General features: G+C 44.5%; 1 protein-coding gene and 1 long non-coding RNA gene across 2 annotated transcripts in view; one reads left to right on the forward strand and one right to left on the reverse strand.

Moving 5' to 3' along the window:
- LOC149371085 (heat shock 70 kDa protein 4-like) overlaps nucleotides 1-17,204 on the forward strand; it is an 82,804-nt gene that overhangs the window by 41,067 nt on the left and 24,533 nt on the right. The window lies entirely within an intron of this gene.
- Nucleotides 6,824-11,754, reverse strand: LOC149371086 (uncharacterized). Its single transcript, XR_016291827.1, has 3 exons — nucleotides 11,682-11,754; nucleotides 10,046-10,130; nucleotides 6,824-6,938 (listed from the first exon to the last, which is right to left on the reverse strand). It is a non-coding gene; the product is annotated as an uncharacterized LOC149371086 (long non-coding RNA).

Genomic DNA, 17,204 nt, shown 5'->3' on the forward strand with positions numbered 1-17,204 from the left:
CATCAAGGTTCTGGTAGCAATGACTTTACGAAAACACGCTGTCTATAGCAGCTATCAACTGTCTCTATAAATGACATCTTATAGGCATAGCAAAAATTCAGTAGTCGCTGTGCTTGCAGAGAAATATGCAGTAATCGGGACTGAAATGACAAATAAGCATTTGATTACATTACTAATTATTCGCACTGCTCTGTGCGATGTAGCTGAACGCTCTTGCGCTGTTTGCATCGTGCACTGGAACCGCTATTTCGGAATCAACAAGCAAAAAGAAGCGCCGCCAGCATACCCAGTCCCCATATTGCAATTGAACAGTGACCAGCTAACAGAATCCTTAAGTTTACTTGGTCAAGGCCTAGTTGTCCAAAAGTGCTACTATTACTCACAAAGTTTTATTTGCAGCCATACGTGCCTAGGAAACACCAACACGAAAGTTTGCTCCCATCTGCAAGATCATTCTTATCGGAAGCATAAGCGTGACCCACTATGCCCAGAAGATTGTCTCAGTTACGCAAACGTATTATGTAGACGTAGTTATCAGAAGCAACGCACCTCAGCAGTTTCAGATCGTTACCAAGTTAGGTATACAGTCTCGCCTCGTTAATACGTCTATATGGACTACTCGAATTATGGGCAATTTTGCTGAGGACGAAACTTTTTAGTGTATTTACGCCACCTTAATATGGAAATCACTGTCCGGGCAATGGGAAGGGGGGAAATACACAGTGCCCTTTAGGGCACATGTATTTTTGTTTCTTTCATTCGGACGCTAATGTGAACAAAATGTCTACTGCTCCAACCAGGGGTTTCAATTTCCGCATTTTAAAGGTGCAGTGAAGAGGAATCTGAACTCGTCTTTTTGCCGCAGGAATTCGATCTACACGTTCCGAGCACTCTTATAAACTGCGATTTATTGTCCTGTGTGGCCGATTTCCCTAATTAAATCGAATTAACGCCCGGCTCCCTCTTTTTTTTTTTTAATTCTCCCCGTACGGCGGGCGGAGTCGACCAACACGTGGAGTGCCTTTCAGCCAGCTCCGTGGAGGCTTGCCGCTCTGCCATCGGCGGAGTAATACGTAGTAATCCGTAGTAGCAAATAGTCGGCGCGTATTTTTATTTCTGCGGGCTTATTTTGCAGTTATATTATATGCAAATGAAACTATTTATTCACGGAAACCTAAAAAACAAAATAAAGCGAAATCAAAGCCTCCACGGAGCTGGCTGAAAGGCACTCCACGCCTTGGTCGACTCCGCCCACCGTACGGGGAGAATTCATAAAAATGCGGGAGCCGGACGTTAATCCGATTTAATTAGGAAAATCGGCCACACAGGGTAATACGTCGAAGTTTCTAAGAAAGCTCGGAACGTGTAGATCGAGTTCCCGCGGCAAAAAGATGAGTTCAGATTCCTCTTCACTGCACCTTTAAGCGCAGGACACCAGAGTAACACAGTGAAAAAGGGCAAATAGCTAAGTGATGGCCCTTTTCTTTCGTTGTTTCGTGCTTTGCAGTGCAAAGTTGCAAAATCGATGCTCCTCCAAGTTTTCCATAATGCATGAATGACTGTGGTGAAAACTTCCAATGCAGGCGGAGCCACCTAGAAAGCCGCATTCAGCAGTTTTCAGCTGACTGTGTGCTGATATGTAGTAGCGGTTCGTGAGATGCGAACTGTTGTAGTAGTAGCCGGTTCATTTAGTCATTATAAGCATTCAAGCCTATACCATAGACAACCAGGGCCGTCAAGTTGCACCGCATTATTTCATGCACAATGGCGACCAGGATAATGGCTTCGCAGGTCCCAAAATTATGTCTGATTTCAACTTTGTAGGCAGCCAGTACCCACAGAAGCATAACTTAATTATAGGATCTTTTTTGTTCTTTTTTTCTCCCTGATTCGTAATTGTGGACGATTCACTTTACAGACAATTTTGTTCGGGAACCAAGGGGCTCATAATAATGAGGCACGACTGTACGCGCGCATCTTTACTCGCAGGCTAACATCTTAACTTTTCCATCGCGACACAGACGTGGTTTTCACAATAACGTGGTTAGAGTGTGAGTATATTTATTGCAACGGTACCTGGTACGGGACAACCTCGGTGAAATCCACCGTAGCCCCGATAAAGTGAAAGGATTCGGTCGGTCCAGACTGCTCCCAAATGGCCCTCCATGGGCCATGTGCAGTAGTGCGGACATTAAGCGTTAGCACTGGGTCGCTCCAACCTTGTAGCGTGTAGTAAAAGGACACCTAGCAGGTATAAAATAAAATCATAAAACGAAATATTCAGCACCGAGTTGCTTCGCAGACATGTACTACAAAAAACTATATTAAACAATAAGAGTTGCATGAATGAGTGACATTCACATTGTCGGCACACTCACTGCGCAGTGCTGGGATGGAGCCAGCGTCGGGCCAAGAAGTGTGGCGTTCCTTGCGCCCAGTGCAGATTCAAAGATGGCGAATTTCCCTGAAAAATGCGGTGAATTGATCACACAGAAATATATCGTTTTATGCTTTTCCCTTCGATTCTCAATGTATAGTCATTTGAGCTCTTTTCATTGTAATTCGTTCTTAGCTAACCCAGCGCGTTTGGCCGCCCTCATCCCCCCTCCCAGTTTGCAATGCTCGGTCTGCTTCGTGGCACACCGGGCACAGTTTATGCCCTCGCAATATTCAAGCCCCATGCGCTGGATACAGTCATCTCTTGGTAACACTATAAGGATGTGGCGGACAGTGCGTTCGGAATGGTGGAGGTAGGTACAGATGTATCTGCGCATCTGTTGCATCACTCGGGGTGAGCGGTACATCTACGCCGATTGGATGAGAGCTACAGATGATCTCGGCGAATTCCTATGGAGCACTGTACTACGTTCTCTACCTTCTCCAAAAAGGTCCGCGAGGCCGCCACCTATGGTAATTGTACTCCAGGACGGGCAGCTACCAGAGAGAGCTAAGATCACTCTTGAGCTCAGGCAAAAGTTTTGTTCAGAACCAAAGAAGAAGCCAATCGACCTGCTGGCCCTCCCTCGTATATCTGCACGACAAGTTATTGATTTTTTAATTTCGTCTTTTTATGTCGTCTGCATTTTAAGAGGAACTGCATTTTCCACGTGATGTGTGGCACATTCCACGGGAAGTTACCGAACTGCGACAGCTGCCTCCGACCCGCGACGCGTTGTTCAGTTCGGATTCCACCTATAGCGTGATCACACGGATGCTTTGGCACTACGCACCAATGTCTCATCTCTCCTGAATTTGTCTAGACCTTCGACATAGAATCAACAAAAAAGTCATAACATACCCCTGGTGCGCCAAAGCCAGATGAGATGCACCCACGCTAGCGGAACTTTTCAGCGACAACGCGCTGCCCGCTGGCGGTCTGGGCGATGACAGACTTGCAGCGCGCTGCTAGCACGGTGCCTCTCGGCTTAACGCATTCGCCATCGAAACCACGGTGATAGCTGCTTCGAAGCTAGCCGCCACGTCTCATCAAATGACTAGATTTGCACGAGTTTTTCGTCGCCAGAATGGCCTCACATTGAAATGAGTGCGCGACTGCGTTCCGCAACGCTTTCGCGCCGAAGCAAGCGGAGGAGCAGGCCCCGTGAGAGCCGCCTCACGTAAGAACGGTTATTGGAGCGACCTTATTCGGATTAACTGTAACCACATTCTGTTTTGCATGTACCGAACTGTTCCAGCCAGCCGTCGCATCTTCCAGGCTAAACGGTTCAACGGTCAACAGAAATTGGTCGCAAATTACGGGTAGTGGCAAACATTGGGGACACAAAATCTGAGTTGCACTGCCCTCCGAAACACTGAGCAGAAGAATGCCGCTTTCATGTGAGCGGCCCACCTCTAAAAAAAGAAGAAGTGTGTGGGCCTTATACGATAGTTCGTGCCATAAAATAGTATGAAGCAACTGACACCATTCCTTACCCGCTGGTAATTCCTTATATGTTAATAAATTCTGTCTGAAAGAAATTATCCTAATTTTACCAGTATGCTGTATAATGGCGCCGCAGTTTCCAGCGTCCTCAATGAGCCATCGTGTGAACAGGACGCCATTCGGAACTTTACTGCCGTACATTCATGTTTTATTGCATAAGCAGTATCAGTTCTATTAGACAAAAATGCGGATGTGTGTCTCTGCGTGGCCGCCGAGTGAAGCCTCCGGCGCCTGTACTGAGCCGAGCGTGAGTGCCCCACTCCGACAAGAAGCGAGAAGGAAAATCTGCGTCGTCAGAGGTAGACAGACGTAAATCCCAGACGGGCGCGGCGACATCCCCAAGCGAGCGGCGACTGCGTTGAGGATCAAAGAGATGACGAAAGCGAACGCGCTTCAGCGGATCACGTCAGCGAAGGCGCGTCAGCGGCTGATCCAAAGCGGCGCTCCAAGTGTGGCGAATTTTGTATATTGCGACAAATTTAAAAGCCTCAAAAATCATTACCGAGCCATAAAAGCCAACCAAAGTAAGGCGAAATAATTTGGCACAACTTTCAGGCAACAAGATGCGGCAAAAGGCACAACACAAGTATTATCCTAAAAGCGCATTATGCCAACAAAGGTAATTGCATCAGACCATCTGAATGGCTGGCAATTTGTTTGTTTCATGTTTTTATCACACGAGACAAAAGTGATTTGTTAACACAAATCTTTGTTTGATAGCTTGTTTTTTTTTGCTCATATTCATTCACACTTTAATTACAGGTGCAGGAGTTCCACTTCCGGGCAAATTAAATTCGTATAATAGGCAACACACATAAAATGTTTTGATAGCATTTACCAGCTGGGGTGCCAGTTGTGTGATCTCGAGTTGGCGAAGACAGCAGGGAATTCGTGGGCAGCATGACACTCCATGACGACGCGTTCGATGGCGCCTCGGGAACCCAGTCGCAGAAGGAGGAGTCGAAGTTGCAGCGTAGCCGTCGGTCACCTGGAATATTCTGCTTTAATTATACATGAGCAACCTTAACTGCCCTTATTCTGGATCATCGTTTCCTCTGCTAATTGCTTTCCCGTGCAGTTAAAACATCGGAGCATGTTTAATGGCACATCAAAAACATTACTTTTCGTAAGGTTACTCGCAATTTATCTTCAACCCGTCTCTTTTGAATTTCACAGCACAAAATTCTGCAATTAATTATATTTTATATTTCAAGGTCAGTGCCTTGCAAAAACGCGCTCATATTATGTGGGAAAATGCCCAAGGCAAAAGGAAAATACTCAGACGAAGACAAATACTCCTCTCTAAACGCTGGCTAAACATCCGACTAACCCCTTCCTTGGTTAAGGCAAATTTAGCGATCCATATGTATCAGCAGCGCGAACACAACATGGGATGAAGGAGGAGGAGAAGGTAAAGAGCGCTGAACTTCCAACTTTTATTTGAGCAAAACTGAACCCGCACTTTTACACACATACCAGGTAAAATCCCACCAGGGGGGTAATCAAGGCGCGCGATCGAATTGGGACCAACACGATGTGCAGGGCATCAAAATGATAACTACAATCGCACTATACAAAGACTTCCATGAAATGAAGCACGAATGACATGCGGAAAAAGAAGACAATGTAAAAAACACGGTTGAGTGTGCGCAAATGGAAAAATGGAAAAACAAAGTTTAGGGCGCAAATTTTGCTAAAAAAAAAACATGGGAAGGCAAGAACATGGTAAAAAGGTAAAAACAGGGTTGAGTGTGCGCAAATGGAAAAATGGAAAAACAGAGTTGAGGGCGCGAATTTTGCTAAAAAAACATGAGAAGGCGAGACACAGTAAAAAGGTAAGCGATGGGATGGGATGAGCGCCAACAATTAACACGGCTAGAACGAAAATGCAGTGTGCCCCTAAAAACCAGGTAAAATCAGGTAAAACCAGAGAGAAAGGTGATTTCTTTTTCAGATAATGAGATGGGAGGGGTGCTTACGCAACCTTCCTTGAGCCCTGAGATGTAGGTAGCTTCAATGATTTCGCGTGTTAGTTGGTTTTTATGTTTCTTTAAGACGGTTGCTTTCTTAAAATGAGGAATGCATTTCTTTTGGCTGTCACATACGCGGCAATGGGCGGGTAGGTTCCTCAACGGCGCCCCAGTTAGATCGTTCCTATGTTCCAGTAACCTTTCGTTTGAGCATCCTGTTTGGCCTATGTAAGCCTTACCGCAAGCTAAAGGTATAGAGTATACAACATCCTCCGCACAAGGAACAAAAGGTTCGCGCTACGTGTTCGCGCTGTGTTCCCGCTGCTGATACATATGGATCGCAACCAACTAGCCCGACAAATGGTGTTATTCAAATTTAGCGAGCCTTACTAATAATTGGAAACTGGGCACGCTGCCCTATAAAGCTTCAACGTCAAGGTTGTAAGGCGTTTTTGCACGGCGTATTAACTGCAAGAAATGCACGGAAACCGCCATTTTACCTTGCTGCTGCCACGGACTCATAATGTAGTTAATTTACCATGAGCACTGAAGCAGCGGATCGTGACACCAGTAATAACTTCTATTTTTATTTTTCTACTCAACATTTTTCATTGAGTTTCGTCGCATGATGGAAGAAGTCTGACTATTTGTGTATTTGTTCTCAAACAAAAATACTGTATTTCTCCTAATACTGTTGACTCCGAGATGTGTATCGGCATCATGCAGCAGGGGATTCCGAAGCAGCGAATCTCGCAGAACGATGCTACGCCATTGGGCATTTTGTCCATCGCCAAGTACTTCTACAATTAAACGTAGTGACGTTCAACAGCCTTTTACTTGCTCCATGTAAACATTCTGTACACATGTTCTCTTACGAAATCCTAATTATAATCTGATGCTCTTACCACAATGTTTTTCGTCGCTATTGTCTCCACAGTCGTCCACAAAGTTGCATCGATGCTCCTGTCCTACGCAGGCTCCGTTTCTGCACCGGAACTCGGAGTCTGAGCAGTTGCCACGCCTAGCTGCGGAAGGTTTGCAGATCGCAGAACAAACTCTCTGTTTTCTGGCGAATGGCAGGCGAATATTTTCTAACGCTCTTTTCTTCGACCAAAGAATTGTTTCGACTCAAGTTGCGCATACAAGGTAACTTACTGCGAAAGTGTTAATGCTCCCAGTAACTTCCACGTTCTGCTGTTTTAACCGCCAGTTCGCTCCAGACTCTAGCAATATTCACGTTTCTTCTATGCTGACCTAAACACATTCGATACATTTATTTTAACTATCAGAAGTCAATCTCGGCTCTTTATACCATACCATCATCGTCATCCTAATAAAATCGACTCTTCATTAGCGTGGTCTCTCGTGAGGACGTAAAAACTCCGTTGCACTCTCTGAGTTACCGCCACAGTTATACTCATGAATCTATATTGCAGCCATTGTCGCATGTGTGAGTGAGCATAAAGAGCAATTTGGCAGCGTTCTTGTGACTTTAGCATTCCTCTCAATGCAAACAAGATGATTAATAGCTTCAGCCCTGAGATGGGTAAACATGCTAATTTCTCTCAGAATATCCGAATAAGCTTGGTTGATGGCCACAAAATTTACGATGCACTTTTGCCGTCTCTTTCATCAGAGGCTTTTGACAAGATGAACCAACCTTTTGGCAACTACTAACCGAGGCGTCCAGATTTCGTTCTCTGCACTAGTCTGACTGTCTAGAAGAACATGTATTTGTTTACCAAGAGTAACCTGCCTTATTGTTTACCGCTTTCTTCGTCCATCGCTTGCTTGAGGACACCGCTAGACGTCGACAGTGCCCCCGAGAGCACAGGCTGACGCCCGCTCACCACTAAACACTAGAAGCCAAGCAAGGACTTTGATCATTCGGTGCCCTACGCAGTGGCGTCCGAGAACAGAGTTCGTTTTTTTCACGGAAACTTTCATCTGTCAGGTGTGCCATCTATAATTTTCTACCTTGATACTGGCACTAGCATGGTGCCAGCGCACACAGCACAGTTCAGTGTGTTTTGCAGTGATACTAGTGCCTCGTCCAACATGAAGGATAAACTCCAGATGGCCCCAACATAATTCCAGTAAAACCACTGCCTTCGTGGCATAAATCCAGCACATTGCACCGCATTCCAGTGTTCCCTATAAAATATCAACGCTCGGAACACTCGGTTCTCACGAAAATGCGCTCAAGAATGCTCCTTTTAGCAAGAGGCTTCCTTGGATCGTCCTTACTACAATACACTTTTTTTCGAACCAATGTTATAGAATCCGCTCTAGATCTTGACTCGTAGCTTTAATATAGGGGTCACAAAAAAATATGTTTCCGGTGTTTCTGGACAACAGTTTTCACAATAGCTCAAAATTTACATTCAGTGTTCGCCATACCGGGTTTCGACTGCACGCAAAAATGCTTTCGATGCTTTAGTGTATCTTCGTCCGTGTGTATGGGAAGCTAACAAATAACACAGCCTTTGAAGAAGACTGCTTTTTCTGTCAAAAACAAAATTCTACGTCGTTACTCACCTCTTCAGTGTAAAAGGTAACTCAATAACGAAAAAAGAACCAAAAGTACCTAAAGGCCAACGGAAACGAAATTTTTTCGCCGAGTAAGAACAGTTTTCTTAAACAAAAATCCTTGGAAAAAGAGATTGCAATCATGATAGAAGTGAGTGCGTGAGGAATCTGTCAAAAAATTCGCGGTTTTTCAAAGCGAAACTTTAACAAAAAGGGCAGCCATTACCAAGTTCCGGAAATGACATGCTAACAGGAACAGTGGGAACCGCTCAGCCTTGATTCGTGGCATTTCGACGAATCGCTGCTGCCCGTAGAAACCGAAGTGGGCGGGCACGAATTACAAGCGTGTACTGTGAGCGACGCTAAAGCCCATTACACAAATCTACAGCACTACGAACGACCATCCGTGAACTGCTTATTGTTGTATGGCGGCTGTTCTTGTCCTTCTGCCACCGACGAGAGATGTAGCTGCTAGTAAATGCTCTGTAAAAACTATTTACCGCCCGCAAACGCCAGACAGAATGTGGACTCTCGGTTCCTTCTGACCAAAGCAAGGAAGGACCCTACCAGAACCCTTCATGAAAAAAACAGATCGCCATACTTCATAAATTCATGCAGCGTTCGCGTTGCCGCCCATGACAGCTACACAGCGCTTCGGTATACTAATCTCTTTTATTTTTATTTATTATTTATTACCATACGTGCAAACAACCCGTTGGGTATTGGTGTATGGGGTACAAACTTAAAGCGTGATTTAAAAGCCCTGCTGCGCATGCAAACACAGTCAATGTAGCAAAGAAGCACTGTAGCAAGAAACACTCATACTCGCATGTATACAGAAAGATATGAAAACTAGTAAAAATTTCAAAAGTATGCAAAAATGTTAAAAGTTACAGCATTACAGGAGTTTCATGTATCAATGAATGCAAAAACATGGCACAAATGAAACATGGTGCAAATTCTTTAAGTACCAGTCGTTTACGGTTCTTAGATGTGCTTTAACAGCAGTTGGAAAGTCATTCTTTAAAGCGAAATCTTAAAAAAAAAAGCTTCACCAGGGAATCAAAGCTACGAAGGCGAAGCAAAACTTTAGTCTACAGCGATTCGCTTAATGCCGTCCGTAATTCGTGCACTCTCAATTGGCCCCAGTTCGAGGAGGACGTAGCGATTCCCGCATACCCACATCTATCCGGTAGGTTGCCTAACTGCGTGATACGCCGCCAAGCGCACGAATTGTCTCTTCAGAGCGCATTCAACGGTCGTAACGCCAGTACTGCTTATCTTACAGGCATGTAACTTTGTCACGTTTAGTTTTATCACATACTGAGCGCACTGAAACACATTCTACGATTTTGTTTGAAGTTGGTTTTTAAGCAAAACAATGACTCTGGCAGTAAAAGCAGTTTACATGACACTCAACGCACCCGGTAAAGAACAAGGGCTGTGGTAAACAATTAGGCAAGCACCTGGTACGCATTTCACTGCTCCTACAAAGATTCGAATTGATTCGACCAACTCGTAGTTCAATGCGGGGTGCAGCGATACTCTTTCTCTCGATTTTCAGTTACTCCTTTGTTAATGAAGTTCTTTGGCAATTACTCACCAGGCAGTGCACACAATTTGTACTGCATGAGGTCCACAGCGAATGATGCCAACTTTTGTCCAACCAGCGAGACTGAGAAATAGACCTGCGAAGTAAACACGCCAAACCGCCTGAGTGAGTTCGCACAGCAGCCCCAAAGCATATCTTTCTGCTGCATGAAAATCATCTTAAAGAATGCAGTCTGATTCGGAAGCGTATTTAGTTTTCAAATGTTGTCTCAAGACTGACAGCGCCAAAAATCAGACGCGGATTGTTTACGTTTCAACATTTCCTTCAGTGGTTCGCTTTTGCTGCATTTTGGAAAAGCTGAATGGAGCACTGCAGAAGTACCGTATCTCCTCGTGTAATCAACGCGTTCGGGTAACGAAAGCAGCCCCTGCTTGGGCTGTTAAAAAGTGCAATTTTTGTAGCGAAAGCTACAATAGGCTAGCAGAAGCGCATTTCGTGGTGGCTGCCAAAGGCCATTACTGCGCATGCGCCGTTACCAAGGCAACCAGTACCATGGCAACCATGGCGCCACAGCCGCTGCGCCGCACTGCACATGGGCAGAGTCGCGCCGCGCAGCTGGGGTGTAAGCCGGAAGCGATGCACTCGTTCCTCAGACACACATAATGGAAGAAGGAGAGCGGCCATGCTCGTCACAGCAGCAGTACAGGCTGCGTGAAATTGAGCCATCCGATTCAGAAGTCGTCGCATGGTACAAGGCCGGCCGACAGCGTGAAAACGAGGCGAGAAAGGCTAAGCAACAGTCGAGGCGCCCAAAGAGCGAGAGGAAAGTCCCGCAAAGAGACGCCGCCTAGCTGCTGAACGACGGCGTGGCGCTACCGAAATGTCAGTGGACGAAACTGTTTTCGCTGCGTATATCTTGGCCTGGCTGAGCTAAGCCTTGGCCAATTTTTTTCCCTCCTCTATGAATGAGCGCACCCTTTCTTGTGGCGCATATTCTGCTGATAGTGGTTGTGAATTATAGCATGGTGGCCTTTTTGGAACGTTGAAACAACTGAGAAATACTACAACGCTCAATCAGTCGAATTTAAAGACTACTGTATCGCATCTGACGCGACGAATAGCCAGTAAGAATTTTCTGCAGAGGAGCTTAGAACCAATAGAAGCAACTACCAATCACAAAGGTGTTCTCTGTTCTGTCATTTTATTGATCGTAGCAACTTGTTCCGGATAGGCTTCACACTTAGTGCTGCGAGTTGCGTTTCAGTGAACTCTATAGTTGTGCTTTTCAGAACAGCATTATGGACCGTGGCGCAGAATATGGGTATGTTTAGAAATAAAGCTGTTGACAGTGTTGCGCGGCCCGGAAACGACCATGAGTGCGTTTTGTTTCATTTATCTTTTTTTTTTTCAAGGTGAATCGTACCGGATTGAGCCTACTTTCTTTTTTCCCCGCTTTGACAGCGTCAGATCTTTCCGAATATTTTATCCCGCTTAATGAACGCACCCCTAATTTTTCAGAAGATTTCCAGAAAAAAAGTGTGCTTGAATAAGCGAGTCAATAAGGTCAGCGTTCTTTACCTATCATACTCGGGCAAGAGCTGCTTACACGATTTCGCCACTGCTAATTTTGGTGGAAAAACGTTTTGATCCGAACAAGAAGAAATTAATATTAGTAAGTGCAACCTACGCTGGCATTTGTAGGCACACGGCCCACGATGACGATAGCCTTGTTCCAAACGTTTTCGCTCGGTTCTCGACTTACAGCTTTCATGGACCACACTTGAATGTCGAAGCCTTCAGTCTTCATATGCAGGTATGCGTCAAATTTCTCACCTGTGGACAGAAAGACAACAGCACAGGTTTGGATGCAAGCTTTTCGTTATCTTCATCAGAGTGACAGGCCTCTAGAGTGTTTATTGACACAAAATAACAAAACGCGGTTGCCTAGGAGAAAGCCGAAGAGGCATTAATGCCTCAGTCTAAATGTCATCTCTTATTACGCGACACTCAGAAGTCATGAAAAAGCGAAGATTAAGTGAATAGTTTGCGGCCAGATAAACTTTTGTAAAAACAAATGTGCAACATAGTTTGACAAGATAATTAACTGAACCGAATAATGAATAAAAGTGCACAATTCAGGGACGCATAGTTACATAATGAAAAACTGAAATGTTTTATATCCACTTGTACATTTGGTACCTAATTAGCCGCGTGAAGCTTTAACTGCACGTGAAAAAATTATCACTTTCATGAAGATATGAAGGATCTGTGTTCGTTTTCGAACCTCCAGCCTATCTCTTCCCTTGGACATCTTGTTTCTCTCAAAGGTGCATTGTTGCATCTCTAAATGAAACAACCTTTTCAATAACATTCATAGTTGTATCATGTGATTGTAAGAAATCAACAGTCTCAATATATTGATCTAGGAATGATTTCTGGCGGTTTACTTGGTGCGATTCGTTCATCTTCAACAACTCCAGGAAAAAGCGAAGAAACCAGGAAAGACCGGCACACACGCACAGACTTGCAACTTTTCTAAAGTCACAACTAAGGTATGATGGTTCAGATTTAGAAGCTTTAGCGCATGAAAAACAAACGTCGAAAATCTAGATGAACACACTTTCTTCGCTTCTCGTCCCTTGTAAATTAGAACTGTTATTTTAAGGGTTACAGAACATTTTAGTTTTTAGTCAGAACATTAGTTAGTTAGTTAGTTAGTTAGTTAGTTAGTTAGTTAGTTAGTTAGTTAGTTAGTTAGTTAGTTAGTTAGTTAGTTGGTTGGTTAGTTAGTTAGTTAGTTAGTTAGTTAGTTAGTTAGTTAGTTAGTTAGTTAGTTAGTTAGTTAGTTAGTTAGTTAGTTAGTTAGTTAGTTAGTTAGTTAGTTAGTTAGTTAGTTAGTTAGTTAGTTAGTTAGTTAGTTAGTTAGTTAGTTAGTTAGTTAGTTAGTTAGTTAGTTAGTTAGTTAGTTAGTTAGTTAGTTAGTTAGTTAGTTAGTTAGTTAGTTAGTTAGTTAGTTAGTTAGTTAGTTAGTTAGTTAGTTAGAACATTTTAGTTTTTTCTTGTCGCGCAAATGATTCAGTGGTCAAGGCGCTTGTCTATTGAGCTGGAGTATCTAGAATCGAACCCGACCGTTGAGGCCGTGTTTTGATGGAGGCGGAACGCAAAAGGCGCCCGTGTGCTGTGCGATGTCAGTGTTCTGTGCACAGTGGCACCTTCTAAAGCTGCGCTTTCTTTCTCTGAACTAAAGAGGGGACACTTAAGCTCCGCCTTAAGGGCATGACGCGATAACGTATTGGGGTAATTCCCATATATGCAGAGGGTCATTCTCTATTTTATACATTCACAGATCCCTGAGGAGTCCTCACACTCTTCCTGTCGCAGTGGTGCAGGACTTAGTTAAGCGATGCGCCACTGCCCTGCGATGGCACGCCTATTGTGTGCTATGTGTGGCCCATGTTGCTCTTCCCAAGCGACCAATTATTAATTTAATGGTCATCTACCACGGAGCGCAGTTTGCTCACTATCCGATGGGCAGGTTGTGATGGCGCTGCAAGGTCACGTGACCTAGGTGGCCAACCTACAGCCTGGGTTGCTCTCTTGGCGCCACCTGCCAGTCATGCTCGTGATGTTGCACACACGGCGATATCCGGCTTTACTTCAGAGTGAGGCTATCGCTTCAATAATGCATGGCGTGCTCATACGTTTGTCCGCATTCTTGGTGACAAAGGTAGCCGCGTTTATCTCTCTGTTTTGCTTCCAGCCGCAGCGAGAAACTTTGTTTCCTAGATACGGGTAACAATCACGTTTCTTGCACTTCTTTACATGATAGTTTAAGCTCACAACTAAACGAGGACGGTGAAGAAATACGGGTGACACACGAGCACACTTCACGAAGTACGCAGAAAGGGAAGACGAGACACAGGCGTCCTTCGTGAAGTTTGCGCTGTTTTCGTTGTGATGGACAACCAACTAGCTCAAGGTGTGCTCTTCTGACACACGAGCTTGTGTGTCGCCAGTATTTCTTCACCATCCTCGTCGTGCGCGCTTAAACTTTCATGTCATGCCATACCAACACTACAACGTTACAGCACTTCTTGCAGTGTACAGCGAAATTGCCTCCCGAATTGTTGGACACAGTGCGTTCACCTTCACTTGTCCTTTCATTGGAACATCGTCCAGTTTGGCCGATGTACATACAGTCTTTGTCAAAACTAACCAGGCTCCATGGTTTGCTTCTCATTCGTATAACACAGCCCTCATGGCTTCCCCAAATATCAAAAAGTTCTTTGAAGGTGAGAACAGGGGTTCTTCCTACCATAAAGAGATTTAGAGCTTGAGGGCTGGCAAAAGAGCTTTAATATACGACTGAGAGGGAAAACGTGCAGCCTGGTCACTTTTGACAAAGGCTGTACATCCTTCAACGGGATAATGGAACATGATATTTTTCGGGAGCAGTGCAAACGCACAGGCCTCTCGGAGGCTGTCTTCAAATGGTTAGAGGGTTTTTTTTATTTACTTAGAGCGCATCTGGGGCGCTCAAGGAGCACCGTTGTCAAGTGGCTAATTTTGGTTTAATCGGGTTTAACGTCCCAAAGCGACTCAGGCCATGGGGATGACGTAGTGGAAAACTACGTAAAGTTTCGACCATTTGAGGTTCTTTTTCATGCACTGACATCGCACAGTACAGAGGTCTCAAGCATTTTGCCTACATCAAAATGCGACCGCCACGGCCAGAATCGAACCAGTGTTTCGGGTCAGTAGACAAGCACCATCATTACTGAGCCACTGCGGCGGAAGTAGCTGATTTTGAAATTCTAGTGCTTTCTTTTAGAGCCGGTAAAAAAAAAAAAGCTCCGTAAATACTGTAAACACAAACACGCCTATATTGTAGTAAAAAGGGTGTAACCTGTCCTCTAGTGCACATCCTTTTAAAAAAGGAAGTGTGCTAAAGGACAGTTTACTCTTTCTTTACTCCTTTATGTTTAGAGTGTAATATCTTGTTGCAAAAATATTTCGTCCGACGTTTCTTCAAGCTGGCCTGCAAATTTTGCATTGACACGTTTCTCCGAAAAAGATATTTAAAAACTTAGCTGGTTAGTCTTAAATAATTACCATAACTTTAGCTCGAAAAATAGGCCATACGACTCTCAAAAGCTGCGAGCTGGTTTCATTCGCCAAGGACACTCCGTAAACTTGTTCACATTTAGCTGGAGCAGCTGGTTTATATATAGCGCGTATCTTGTTCGCTTCATTCCAGCTACACTCTCCTAATATTTCCAAATTCTCTTCTTTGCGGTGCTGCTTCCTCAAGGTGCATAACAGCATGAGAAGCAACAAAAGCACGCTCACCCTTGAAGACGTAGCTGTACCAAAACACCAGGGTGCACAGCTGGTCAGTGTTTCTTATCGGGGAAGAACTCATAGTGAACGCATATTGTTGCCCCAAGGCTGCGCCATCGGTGTTGAACAGCAGGTAATGCCCTTGCGAAAAAAGGAAGACAACATGCATCAGCACCGTTGCCCTCTCGGTACAGTCTTCAATTTCTTTCATTTTTCCACCTTGAAAAGTTGCAATTACAAAACGTGATGATTCGTACTTGTCCAATATGTGACCGTGGTTAAAGGGCAGCTGCAGCACTTTTTGGAGAATTTCGCGATATTAAAGGATTCAAGTCTACATAGGCTGTAGGTAAAGTATGCCAAGTGTTTTTGCACTAGCATTTAAAATAGCGACGTAATCGGCGATAAAAATTTGCTCTTCTCCTCAATGCACTAGAGGAGTGCAGGAAAACTCAGCGTGACGTCACGGAAGGTATGATTTCATATTACCGCTATCGTCAGCCACACCCGGCCCTGACGCGTTAGACGCTGCCAAACAACTCTCGGCAGGGTTTCCCTTCGGTGGCGTTGCTTTTTTCCTTCAAAGCAGGCGTTCGTGCGTTGGAAATGTATACCGATACCTTCAGTGACGTCATCATGCGCCCCCACTTGGCGTTGTGCGCTGCGAAGAAGCTTGAAGGGCGTCCGGATTTTAATCAGCGACTACTTCACTATTTCAAGCGCTAGCCCAAAAAGGCTTCTCGTGCTTTACCAGCAAGTTTCACACATTCGACCCTCTTAAGCTCGTTGATTTCTAAACTTAAAAAGTTTGCTTTTCTTCTCTCCTACGGTACTACACAGTCAAAAATGAACAGATGCTGCACAACGGCGCCTCTAATTCCGTAGGCCGAATTACCGTAGTAATGCCGGCGTCCATAAAATAATTGAGATATTTCCTGTGGTTCCCGCACAGTAATAAGCACTAGCTACGAGTTACAAACTTTTATACTCTGGAATTTTTTTGGAATCATGGCTCTGCGTTCACAAACTCTCTTGAAAGGATTCGACATTTTAAAACAAACTATCGCGTTTAGTGCGCTGTGTACTCGAGCGTGCATAAAGCACAGTGTATAAATGTCGTTTGCATTAAGAAAGTGCAACGTTGCGTGCAGCGTTTTCACGAGAATTTACCTATACAAAAATTACGGGCAAACCAGATTCAAGTAAATAAATTTCCGAAATGCTGAAGTTTGCTCTTTGCAGAAGGCTCCATAAGTTGAACCTCGTTATAACGAAGTTGAAGGGGCCCAGTGATTACTTCGTTATAGCCGTAGTTTTATTATAGCCCGCGTTGTCCAAGTTTCCAAGGAGAACCGTCATTATTTCGTTACAAACCGTTTTGTTATAACTATGTTGTACTGCGCTCCTCAAAGGGTAGAAAGCAGTACAAAAATACTCTTACAAGTATACAACGCCAAACATATATTTCTCTGCCCACGAAATTTTGCTTTGGCAAGGTCAGAAACAGGACTGCTTGGAGAATGGTCGGCAGGGAAAGCGGCTGTGAAACCGGACGGCGCGTAAAAGAAAACTAAGGTACGTTGAATGCCTTCTTCGGTCCCGTCCTATTCTAGCGCTGTTTTTACGAGTAAGTCGAATCTCGTTATAACGAAATGGTTTATAATGAAATAATGGATATAGCAAAAAAACGACGATTCCCCTTGGAAGCTCGGTCAACACGGGTTATAAAGAAGCTACAGCTATAACGAAGTAATCGCTGGGCTCCTTCAACTGAGTTATTGTGAGGTTAAACTTGAAACCTTTGTTTGCTGAGGGAAAAAAAGGTACGCTTTCTAGAACGCCGCTCGCAGCGCTTCCGCTCTTTTCTTTT

Source organism: Amblyomma mixtum, chromosome 1 (assembly GCF_055824585.1).
Source record: "Amblyomma mixtum isolate Tamu chromosome 1, ASM5582458v1, whole genome shotgun sequence".
NCBI lineage: Eukaryota > Metazoa > Arthropoda > Arachnida > Ixodida > Ixodidae > Amblyomma > Amblyomma mixtum.